The sequence below is a fragment of the Patagioenas fasciata genome, chromosome 13 (assembly GCF_037038585.1).
Source record: "Patagioenas fasciata isolate bPatFas1 chromosome 13, bPatFas1.hap1, whole genome shotgun sequence".
Taxonomy (NCBI): Eukaryota; Metazoa; Chordata; class Aves; order Columbiformes; family Columbidae; genus Patagioenas; species Patagioenas fasciata.
In genome coordinates this window covers 5,264,389-5,276,489 of record NC_092532.1, presented here as the reverse complement: position 1 = coordinate 5,276,489, position 12,101 = coordinate 5,264,389, and the positions used below count along the sequence as shown (strand labels likewise).

Here is a 12,101-nt window from a genome sequence, read left to right as displayed (position 1 = left end):
AAGTTGGACGGAGAAGGCTGGGTGGTTTCTTTGAAGTATTAAAAAGAAATCAATACCCTTTGGAAATCCCAGACCTTTGTTAGGGCAGCGATGGTGTTGTCTCTATTTGCTCTAGTTGGACGTCTCTCGTGTTACAGCAAAAAGCAGATGGCTTTACACTGGATAACGCAAACAAATTTGTATTTGTGGCTCTTCCCACTCTTCCCCACTACCAGCAACACTAAGGGCAGCAATACACACCCCCAAAGTGGGGAAATTCTTCCTTTGAACTTCAGAAACCGTTTGCAAAGGGAAGAGTTGGCAGCATTCAGAAAATGCACGGTTAGCTGCAAATATTGCCTGCGTTCCTTTGGGAGATGATTTTAGTTTAGTTAAGCTGCTAGCTCTTCAAAATGAACCCCATCCACACAAAAATGGGATTTTACCTCAAAAAGCATCATTTTCCACTGAAACTGACCCACCTGTTTATTCTTAAAGCAATGTGTTAAATAGTAAAATACTTATCACTTCACTATTTCACACCCCTGGGGCCCACGCACCAGCCTAATGGAGGGAGCAAACAATTAGAACATCTGTAGATACGCTCAGTATTTCAGATCAGACCTACCTTCAAAGTGTCTATCAACCTTCACAGGTGTGACACATGTGAATTCAGTCATATCAGTCAGAATATCAGCTTGAATATTTTACCCACCTGACGTAAGCACACAAACACTCGAAACAAAGCATAAAGTGTTGCTGTTTTGCCATTTTTTCCTGCCCAAATCAGAATACCACTCTAAATCACTATCCAGGGCTTCTCTGCCCTCTTCTATATTAGACAATATTAAGAACTACATAGGTAGTCCTCAAAATGTGAGTAACCATTTTCAACTGTATTATGCCTCCCTCAATCACAGTAAGGAACTACTGTTTATTCATTTCCTTGACTCACTAATTGGAGTCTCAAGTTGTTCTCGCAACTCTCCATAAATTAGACAAATCTTTGTAGCAACCTCTACACTGTAGTCAAGTTGTATAAGCAAATGGGATGCACAGGAGCAACTTTCATAATTTCTTGAAATTAATACAGTCAAGACTCATTATTCCTCTTCTTAGCATTGCAACTAAATGACCTCAGGCAGGATTTGGCCAGTGGTAGAACAGAAGTAAGTCTTCCTCAGTGCTGCTGATCACAGATTTTCCAGTATTAATGGGCATCGCAGTATTCACAGAACTATTACAGAATGTTTTAGGAGAGAGGAGCGGCTCACATCATACAACACAGCAAACACATCCCTCCCGATAAAAGCTGCTAAGGTAGCACTCTACAGAAGGCAGGCATTGTTTTACATGGCCATCTCTGCAGCAATAATATCTGGTTATCTAACCTCCACTGACTTTAATGGAATACTTAGAGTGCTGTGCTAACCTACCAACATTGCTTCATGTCTTCTTTCTATTTATATTAATATATCATAGCAGATACAGTGCACCTGCTGCACTTTCTATTTACACAGCACAGAAACAAGTCCAGAAACTTGCTTCTTAAACTCTGTCCCACTGTTCAGTCTCCTCTTATCTTTTCTTCTTGCAGTTCAGTGATGGCAGAAACATAATGGGTGGTTGGTGCTGCTGCTCCCCAGTGGCCCAGGCTGCTGGGTGTCTCCATGCTCCATGGGTGCTTTACGGTGCACTGAGGTTTCTTGTCCTTTGAGGCTCGCAGGAGCCGCCTGAAGCACTGATGCGCCATCTGCAAAAAACAGAAACACAACCAAAAAGAACTGGTTACACAAGTACAAGGCACATTCCTGCAGCACCTTCACAGAATCCCAGAGTGTCAGGGGTTGGAAGGGACCTGGAAAGCTCACCCAGTGCAATCCCCCCATGGAGCAGGAACACCCAGCTGAGGTTCCACAGGAAGGGGTCCAGGCGGGTTTGAATGTCTGCACAGAAGGAGACTCCACAACCTCCCTGGGCAGCCTGGGCCAGGCTCTGACACCCTCACCCCCAACAAGTTTCTTCTCCTCTTTCAGTGGAACCTCCTGTGTTCCAGTTTGCAACCATTGCCCCTTGTCCTGTCACTGGTTGTCACCCAGAAGAGCCTGGCTCCATCCTCCTGACACTGCCCCTTTCCATATTGATCCCCAGGAATGAGTCCCCCCTCAGTCTCCTCTTCTCCAGCTCCAGAGCCCCAGCTCCCTCAGCCTTTCCTCACACGGGAGATGCTCCACTCCCTTCAGCATCTTGGTGGCTGCGCTGGACTCTCTCCAGCAGTTCCCTGTCCTTCTGGAGCTGAGGGGCCACAACTGGACACAATATTCCAGCTGTGGTCTCCCCAGGGCAGAGCAGAGGGGCAGGAGAACCTCTCTGACCTACTGACCACCCCCTTCTAACCCACCCCAGGTACCATTGGCCTTCCTGGCCACAAGGGCCCAGTGCTGGCTCATGGTCACCCTGCTGTCCTCTTCAACAAGGAGTTGTACCTTATGGGACTGTTTGATGAACTACATTGGAAAGATCAAAAAATTTAAAAAGCCATATATATGCCAAATACCTTTTGGGTATTTAATTTATCCCAAGAACTTTCAGCTTGTAATGAAAATGAGAATAACTGAAGGCTACTAGACACACATCACATTCCGACCGCCCCATGCAACTCAGATATGATATTCCACCTGCTTGGACTCTATTAGCCACTTCATCATCTTAAGACATCTAGCAAATGACCAATATATTTTTTTCTCTATGTTCTCATGGATATAGCAGATTGGACTAGACCGAAAGCAAAATGTTCATATTGTAGAGATGCATGCAACAGTCTGCATAATTACCCACGAGGTATGTTAGGAGGGCATTTCCATACAAAAACCTTTGGCTCCATGGGACTTTCACACATACTTGATTTTGTTCCATACTCCATATTATTCCCCTTACAATATACAGCTGAACAATCTTCTGGAGCAGCTGTACAATTACACATGTTTTTTCCACATGTGCCTACCAAAAACATCAGAGCCTCCATGTAGCTTTCTTTAAAGTAAATAGCAAGGAACACACTGTTTTATTCCTCTCCAAAACTTCAGTCCCAGTAGGCAAAAACCAGCCTCAATGCATGCGAAAAATATGGGCAACCAGAAAGCACAAAATGTGTCACTTAGGCTATCAAACAAACACAACCAGCCTGGCTGGCATCCAGTTTGAATTGTAGTTAAATACATTTCTGTTACATGTATTCGCTTTGGACAATGCCAAATAAAAGCTCCCAGAATTTATTTTTAAGTTAAAGCTTATCTTTAGAGATACGTTAGCAATCAGATGCTAACGTAGGCTGAGCAAGTCCTGGTTTTCATTTGTGACAATGTATAAAGTGAATCTATATTCATTTTAAGAACTTCCTTCTTGTTGCTACAGGAAAACTGACTTATGATATAACGCACATTCAAAATAAGCCTTTCTTCAAATGGTGTGAAAGGTTTAAAATGCATTAATGACTTTTTTTTTTTTCAATGACACAACTAGGCAGATATCATTTTACCGACAGAAGTATAAATTGTCAACTCTGCCCGCTTTTTGCAGGTTGTATTCTCAAAACAACACCATTACGTTGATTACTCAGCTAAAAACCACACCAGTAAGCTTTTTATTTGAAGAACGTTTCATTAACCCAGTGGGATCTTGGATGAATGAAGTGGCCGATTTTTCCTTTGTGCATTGTAGTAGAACACGCACCTAAAATATCAATGGAATTTAAACTCGAGTTAGGTGGTTGCCAGGATCAGACCTAACTTTCAAACCCAGCCAGATGGGCTGTTTTCTTGACAGCGTTTCAGCAGAACAATACACATGCAGACAATTAGGCTGGTTTAGACGCTGCCCAAGCGCAGAGAAGAGCTGGAAACACATTCTGTAGTGTTTCTCATCAGCGACCGTCTGATGAGGGGGGTCTGATGGGTGAGTGGCTGGTTCAGGGTGCCCCTTTCATCTCGGGGACCTGGCCAAACACACCCCAAGCTCCATCAGCAGAACTGAGGTGCTGCCAGTGCAGCCTCAGCTACAACACAGGGTGATTTTCACAGTGCACCAACAGTGTGGAACTCATGGGGCAGCACAACAGCGGCCTGGGGGCAAACAGGAAATAATCATAATCATTACAATAAATCTAAGCCCCAGCGCAATCTGATAACACTTTAATCCATTCCAATCCTGCAGTATAATCTCTTGAAGCACAGCCATACCTGCACATCAGTGAAAGCAACTGTCGTCCCCAGCGTCGGGAGGGATTTGCATTGGAAGTACAGTTGACTTCAGCAGTTTGCGTTGAAATAATTGATACCCTGCTATTTTTCAAAAGACTCCAACAAAAGGAGAGCTCGATGTGCGTTAGTCTGTGCATGTTCTCTAACATCCGTGTGGTAATCAGATAAAACCCAGCCACGTTAATAAGCCAGACCAAAACGAAGCATTAAACGCACAAATACCGTGTGTGTCTGCCATGACCTGACACGTTGATTTCCTCAGACTTTTCACATGCTGCCTTGAGTTTTGCTGCTAAGCCAGGACTTCTCACAGTCAAGGAGGCAAACCCCATCCCAATATCCCATTTCCATGCAGTATTTCTAAACCACAAACCAGCACAATTGATAGAGGAGAATATACACGATGACGTGTTTTCTCAAAGGGGATGTTTTCTGGAGAATCCATCACTCTGCTGACATCTTTTTAAACCTCTGTGCTTTAAACACTTCACTGCCAGTGGGTCTATCCCCAGGCATTGCAAGAGCCCACATTTGCCAGCGTGAGACCAGCACGGCGTGGTTTTGTACAGATGAGACACCTCAGATCTCACATAGAGAGTATGCAAAGCTTGAATCTATTTTACCCACGTGCAAATTACTCCAGAGTCCATTTTCTCCCGCCTACAGCCAACTTTGGCCTCTCAAAGATGCATTCTGTAAAGGTTCCCTTAAAGCACCTCTGTACACAGTGTTGAAGCCGAAAATAAGTGAGATGCCTCTGCTTTCCATTTACTCCCGTTTAACCTGATGACCGCTGTGCAGTCGGTGGGCGCACAGAAACCCCCAACTATTTTTCATTATCCTCGGTGGCCACGTTTGACTTCTCTCAGCTACACGGAATTGCCACCAGTGTTGCCTCCCAGGGAAGGAGCAGCTCTCAGCCTCTTCGCATCGCTCTTCCCAACGTTGCTACATGAACGATAGGGTTACAACTCTCCCAATACTTATTATCTTACAGTCACAACATCTGGAGCCAGTTAATAACATAAGAATCACAAAAACAAAAGAAAGCGTTTAGCCTTTGCGGTTCCTGAGAAAAGTCACTCAAATACACCCTGCAAGCCCACAGAGCAGAAAATACAGTCATAATTTTATTTATTTCACATATCATTAATTTTCCATACTTAGTGAGGACAACACAATGTGGCAGAACATCTCAGAGCACCCACTCACGTATGGACAGACATCTCCTGGTCCTCTTCTCTAAGGCACTCGCCCAAAAGATGACATAGTAATAAATATCCATCCAAGCTACCTGATAGCAATACACAAGCAACCTTCATTCTGCTGTCCAATATTCACATGGTTTTGGAACTTGCTCAAAGATAAATTAATTAGTTTTATAACACATGAAAAGTTCCAAGTAGTACACAGCTACTTATATTCCCGAATCAACTTTACACTGTAAAGATACTTGTAGATTTACACTTTGGAGTTGGCAATCTCTGGAAAGATGTGTTAGAGAAAACTTTCAAGAGACTGCAGGCCATGTTGGTTTCTGTACAGGAAAGTATAACTGGTTGAAGAGGAGCTCTTGGAAAGCTTCAGAAGCCTTTAACATGCAGCTTTTCATTATTTCCCCCCATTTTTAAAAGTCTTACTTGAGTAAAAAGAAAACCAAACCTGCCCAGTGTTTCTATTCTGCCTCGGCCACAAAGGGGCAGGAAAATCTGTCTCACCTCATCCTTCCCCTCTTGTTCCTGTTTCTCTCCTTTTTCATCTTCCTTGTGAATTCAGAGAGCTTCCCACTCCTAAACTCTCAGGCTTTCAAAGTGTGACACGTGAGTTTAACACTTCTTGTTAGCTTAATATCTCACAGAAAAGACTTTCTGTCAGAAATATTCCAGGTCAGCTTTACCACTACTACGAGAAGTCACTTTTCTAAGGTCTCGATTCTTTTAACTACCAAGTGTCCTTAAATCCTGATATCAGAATTAGGCCCTTTGTGGTTTCCTGTTGGAAGATGATTGAAAAATAAAACTGTTGGTAACCATCAACAGGCGTTGTAAAGAGTCACGAAGGAGAAGATATTCCTCAAACAGTGATGGGCATAGAGAAGAAAAGGTCGAGGGAAAGGATGAGGGAAATGCATTGCATTGAACACAAAGATTTCAGACACCAGAACTCTGAGGACTGTTCCCTGCTGGCTTAGGACAAGGGCAGGAGAGGCTCTGTGGTGATGCATCGCCCATGGTCCAGGGTGTCCCGACGGGCAGCGGATCGGCCGTTCATCAATACACTCACAAGCACCAGGTGTCACATTGAAAAAACGTAATTATTTCTTTGATGCTCAAAGCTAAATAGCATAATTGAATATTAGAGCTTCAAGGACAATTTCTAAACACAAAAGTTAAGTACAGACTTGCGCTAAGATGCAGACTTCACCAGCTTGATGTCCTGGTTTTGTTAAGAACACTCTCAAACAGTTCACACAATTCATGAAGAAACCATGTTTTCTCAGAATTAAGATCACTACAAAACTATCACAAAATAAAATCCTGGTGGGGAAGCAACAGCTTACAAATTTAAGAAACAAGTGTAATGCTTTCAATCCAAGATATAAGTGTTTCAACCTAATCCAGGAGTGTTTTTCCAACATGCAAATGCTTTTCAGAAATGCAAATGTCATTTCCTCCAATGCCTGTTATGATAAACACTTAATGCTAAATAGAATTTTAAAAAATAAGGTATTAACTCAAGATTAAGAGGAACACTAAGTAGAATGGATTTAGACATTGACATCAAGATGAATAGTTAAAAATAGGTTTGTTTTAAAATAAGATAAATGTACTGGTGAAAGTACATTAATTGCACACCTGGGGGGAATGGCTGTTGGGGCAGAGTTTGCAATTCCTCCATCTGGTAGAGCCGGGTTTCCTCAAAAGGACACAAGGGATGCTTTAAATAGAATCATAGAGTAGTTTGGGTTGGAAGGGACCTTCGATCTCATCCAATCCAGCCCCCCGTGGGAGACAGTCGGGATGGGTGAAGATTCCTCACATCACGGGGTGCAAAGTTGCATCCAAGGTCACAGAGACTAAAGAGACAAAGGAAGACTCCCCGTACAATGATAAAATATTTCAAGCTAGAAAAAGTGTGCAGGATTATGGAAATACATTCTTTCTGAATGCTTTTTTTCCCACTTCAAATCCCAGCCATCTTTAAAAGCAAGGTGACAGCTCTCATAAAAGAAGTTTCTCTTCTTCTTCGCTGTGATTTGATTTAGATCTCCTTTCCAGTGACACCGAGCCTGCCAGATTGTGTAAAGCCTGGAGATGCCTGCAGCAGGCAGTCCACTAATGACTCCGAGTTGCTGTAAGATACATACAGAGAGAAAGAAGAGAATTAAGCACCCGTTTCATTGGCCCATCAGACAGGAGTCGCGAGCCCCGCGGGGTCAGTCCGGCCACTCCACTGCAAACCACCTCCATTCCTAAAGCACAACATATGGAAACTGTAGGGGTGTTCTCGGGGATTTATTTTAATAGCTCATATTTTTGGTCTGCAAAGTTTGAAAACTTTTTTCTTTTAATAGGATGTTTCCTCTTTTTGGTATCAGTTGCAAAACTGCCTAAAGTCACAGTCACACGTCAAAATCCTGACGCCTGCAGTTAATGATTCTCGTTTCCATTCCAGCAGTCTCATCCACTTAACGTCCTCATTGCTCGGTTACCGCTCCCGCATTCACGCGTCTGTGTCTCGTCAGCATCCCATGGCTTTCAATGGAATAACTCCGTGGTCACACTCATACTGTAACACAACTCCCATCTCCACTATACTACATGGACTTTACTCCTCCAGCAGCAGTAGAAGCAAAAAAACAGTTAAGCAACTTTTTTTTCCTTTCCTGTTATAGTTTTCCCCTTCAAAATACTTTACATGGGTTTATATCACATATAGCTGTGAACTTTTACATAAAATAACCAAGTTAATAGACCTTTGCTTTAGCAGTAAGTCTGGAACTCTCAGAGTCTGGGCACTTTGAGGAAAATACTATCATGAGATTCAGCTGAGTAGAAAAGTCATCATTAAATTAGGTCAAGTGTGCCAAAGCAACTTATTATTACTCCGTGGGAGATGTTTGTGATGGAGGCTGAGGTGTCGACTCAACAGGCCTAACAGAGCTTGACCTGCATGTGGTGGTGCTGCTTACGGCCAAAAAACCAAAATGTCATCCTGCAGCTCCCACACTAACTGCTTCCTAGAGACGACTGTGTTGGTAAAATGCTGATGACTAGTTAATATATTCATTATTATATTTAATAATGGTAAGTTAGGAACTTGGAGACTTAACCAAGACTAGGACGCTATTGCAGTAGGTGCTTTAGAGACATCTTGGAACCAGCAGCCCGGTCTGGTCTAACCCAGTTTACATAATAGACAGACGGCAAAGTAAATTCCATCCTCATGCCCAGGTTCACACAGTTGAAACACACAGTTCAGATGGGGAAGGGGCCACCACAATGGAACAGGACCAAAAACTGTCCTGTAAATACTTACACCCACTCTTGGGAATCAATGTAACTTCACACTTCAAGCCACTTCAAGGATTTTAATGATGGCACAAATCGGTTTCTCCCAGGTGTTAGAGTAGTTAAGCACAAAATTTACTTCCTTTGCTATAAGCAAAACCAGCGTTCAGCACTCCTTGCAGCAGGAAGTGGAGAAGTGGATTAGAATGGTCTTCATTTCGTTAAAGGATGCACAAACTCCTCTTTGGGGACAAAGGATCTTTCTGGCCACTAGGACTATCTGTACCTGGAAGAAAATCTGTTGGTTTTTAATTTTAATTGTTGTTATATATAGTTATAGCCAAGAAAAAAGGACATGCAAAAACAGAATCAAGAGCATTTGTTTCTTATAGACTTCCTTGAGTTGCAAGATACAGACTAAGGAGCTAGCAAACAATATAATGCCTTAGTCATGAGTGTAGATCATAGTCTGGAGAGCAGAACGGAATTCATTCCTTTTGTCCTGAAAATATACCTAAATTAACTTTAATCTATGGAAATAGGGTGCTGCAACCATACTCCATGAGGAAAATGAATCCTCACATCGTTCAGATAAAGTGGTTTCCATACCATACTTTGAGATACATAGAAACATGGCCCCAGGAGATTGGAAATGTAGAGCAGGTGAGATGGCTACCGAACAGAGCCAGGGGATGGACAGAAGAGTCAAATTAAGTTCGCATATTAAATTCCTGATTTCACAATTTCAGAAACATCTTTAACACAAAAGTGAGTGTATAGGTGTGTATGGAAGATTATTACATTCTGGAAGGTTGTGGACATTTTCATTAGTTTGGGTTAGTCTCATAGGCCACCTAGAAGAGACAAAACTAATGCACAAAACCAGAGGGAGGAGCCTGAAGCCTTTGTCTCCGCTTGCACGTTCCCACCAAAAGTGTACAGAGCAACATTTCTTATCCCAGAAGGCATCTCAAAGGGGCTGCGGACAAACATGGAGGAGCCTAAAGAGCAAGGAGGGGACACAAGTGACACCAGCTGAAGAGGGAAGAAAGAAGAAATATTAAATCCTCAGTACACTTTTATGGGCCCATTTTCCTTTTCACAAAAAAAGGCATTTTTTCACAGCGAGAGGTTTAAAGAATTCTTTCAGAAATTCCACACGGTCCTAAGGAGACTGTTCCTTTAAAACTCTCAAAGGCTATTCTTCATTTTCCTTCAGGTATTTCCATTTTTATCATTCCGCTTTATGGCTAGAAACATGTACTTGGCAGGATTTGTCAACTCTTACAAACAGTGAACCTGGGGACCTACCAATGGCCACTGAACGTCCACCAGCAAAGGACGGTGTGACATCTAAAGTGAAACCTCAAGTAATTCAAGTTAACTACAAAGATACACTGTGTGTATTAATGCTACCCCTTCAAGAAGCACTGCTGTCGTATGCTCCTTGGTGTCCACTGATAAGAACTGATTTAATAAATATGATACCTTCACATCTTCCTCTCCATTCAGATGTTCTGCAGGCCACAGGAAGAGGCTGCTACTTTCAGAGTTGTTTTAGAAGGCTGACTTTTCCTTTTTCTTAGTGTGCCATCTTCTCACTCATTCAGCCTTCATTTAGCTGTGAGATCTTAGAGGCATCGGACCCACATTAAAGAGAAATATCAAGTCCTAGTATCTGATCTACCCATTGAGAAGAAGAAAAGGAAGATTATAAAAGGGTGTCGTGGAGTAGAAGAAAAAAAGAACAAGTGAATTATTTTGTTTTACCACATTTTTATACTATCTCCACATCTGAAGAAAAATCTCTTCCATCTATTTGGAGTCTTCCTGATGCTCTCAGGATGAAATCTGTCATGGTACAGAGCAATTATTCACCACTTTGATCTCCTTTCTCCTTAACTGAGAACTGAAGAAAGATTTCAGTACCGAGAGGATCTTCGATGGGCCTTGTCTGAAGCTCCTGTCCCTTGCACTGGGGAACGGGGCTACAAACTTCATATATATCTACAGTATAAACCACACCGAGAAGTTCCTGTTCAAGAAGGAAAATGATCATATAATTCAAGTCCTTCAATGACATTTTCAATTTGAGCACTTTTGCTTTTTTGCATCACTTTCTTGTGAGTTTTCAGCTTTAAAATAGCATTTGGCAGCACTTCTTTGTATTAAAGTTCTATTGGTACCTAATGAGAACTCTTGATCTGTTATAATAGTGAAATAAGAAATGTTGACACGCTCCTGGGAAAGAAGAAGCGTGGAAAAATAATCCCCAGATTACTCTTGGAAACTTTCAGCACTATGTAAAAGGAGAGAAGAAAGAGGAGTGATACCTGGTTTGAGAAATGGCCTTCCATCCAGAACTGTGAGATGGATAAGAGCTAAAAAACGGGCTGACAAGCAAATGTAGATAAAAAATTGAGCTGTGTAGCATTCTGAAGAGTTATACTACAGCTTAAGGTTAAACTTCGGAACTGTTCATTATTTCTAGAAGCGTAGTAAGGGTCAGACGCAGATGGATATCATAAAAGATCCATTTTAGAGACATTATCACATCTATTTAATCTACAGTGTAACAAAAAACCCCACCTCTTTACCTCTCAGACACAGTAAATAATCTTCATGTACTCCTTTTTTCTGAGGCTGACATGAAGTCACCAGATGGGTCATAATGGAACCAGTATCTTCCACCTCTGTAGGCGAGTAAACGGTCTCCTTTCAAGCTGAACTCTCCAGAAAGAAGATAATTGAATTACCTGAGTGCTGATCCCCTTCAAAGGATGTTCTTCATCAGAGGCGCAATCAGATTCTGCTGATTTGATCAAGAGAATCTATGACCCTGCTCACTTGATCACAAGCGCTGCTATTTGCCACGAACAGATAACTAATCCATTACAGGACATACATCCGCTCTGAGTGACGTTCCTGACTGGAGAGCAGGGACGCAGAATTCAGAATTCCCCTCAGGAAAGCACACCAAGGAATTCCAGGGAAGATGCTCAAGATCGAATGGGAGCAACTGCTGGTCCATCTCGTTTGCCACGCACAGACCTGTGTTTCCAAAGATTCTGTCTCCTCTCCTCAAAGGGCCAGGATCTTCTAGACATTTCTCAGACACCTATGTGAAGTGGATGCATCGCTTCTTCGTGGTTCCAGGGCTGCCATTATTAGTATTTTAACTTCTCAGTAAGAAACGTACAAATGGATTGAAGAATCAACAGAAAATATTCTAGAAACTCTATTTTCAGACTATTCTTTCAAACTCTCCTAAATTTTTGCGAGCTGACACAGGTCTTATCCTAGGTAAACTTACTTAAAACTCGGGCAAATTCCCCTATGTTGTGGAGAGAAT

The 12,101-nt window shown here is 42.3% G+C and overlaps 1 long non-coding RNA gene across 1 annotated transcript in view; it reads right to left on the bottom strand.

Annotated features, from left to right (window-relative positions):
- Positions 1 to 674: 674 nt before the first annotated feature.
- The window catches only part of LOC139829076 (uncharacterized), a 96,641-nt gene continuing 85,214 nt past the window's right edge, over positions 675 to 12,101 (bottom strand). The window contains exon 4 of the long non-coding RNA XR_011741296.1: positions 675 to 1,732. This is a non-coding gene — a long non-coding RNA (uncharacterized lncRNA). The remainder of the gene's footprint in view (positions 1,733 to 12,101) is intronic.